The sequence below is a fragment of the Wasmannia auropunctata genome, unplaced genomic scaffold (genome assembly GCF_000956235.1).
Source record: "Wasmannia auropunctata unplaced genomic scaffold, wasmannia.A_1.0 LD336076.1, whole genome shotgun sequence".
NCBI lineage: Eukaryota > Metazoa > Arthropoda > Insecta > Hymenoptera > Formicidae > Wasmannia > Wasmannia auropunctata.
The window spans coordinates 7,602,283-7,602,699 of record NW_012026814.1 but is presented as its reverse complement, the minus strand read 5'-3'; positions in this window follow the sequence as shown (position 1 = coordinate 7,602,699).

Here is a 417-nt window from a genome sequence, read left to right as displayed (position 1 = left end):
CACGGAAAAACCACTATCAAAAACCGTGAGCGAGACAGTCTTACTTAAAAAAAGAAACCTTGCACGGCGGCATTTTACTGCTGCTCCCTCGTCTTCTTCCTTGCTCCAGGCATTTGCCTCCATAAATCCATCCTCTGTCCGTTCCAGTTCACGCCAACCACTTCAGGGAGACTTCATCCGCCGTGCACTATAACTGAAAACAATTCAAACACGCAGTAAACATAATAAATACAAAGACAATCTATATACATTTCATATGACCGGGCTCCGGTTTATTAAATTAATCATTTTCTACACGTCTTTGTTTCCCACTTTGCCAGGACACTCAGCGCGGAAGTGACCCTTCTTACCACACTCCCAGCATTCTTTCTCTTTATTTTTATTCCCGTTAAATTTTTCAAATTTATCTTTATTAAA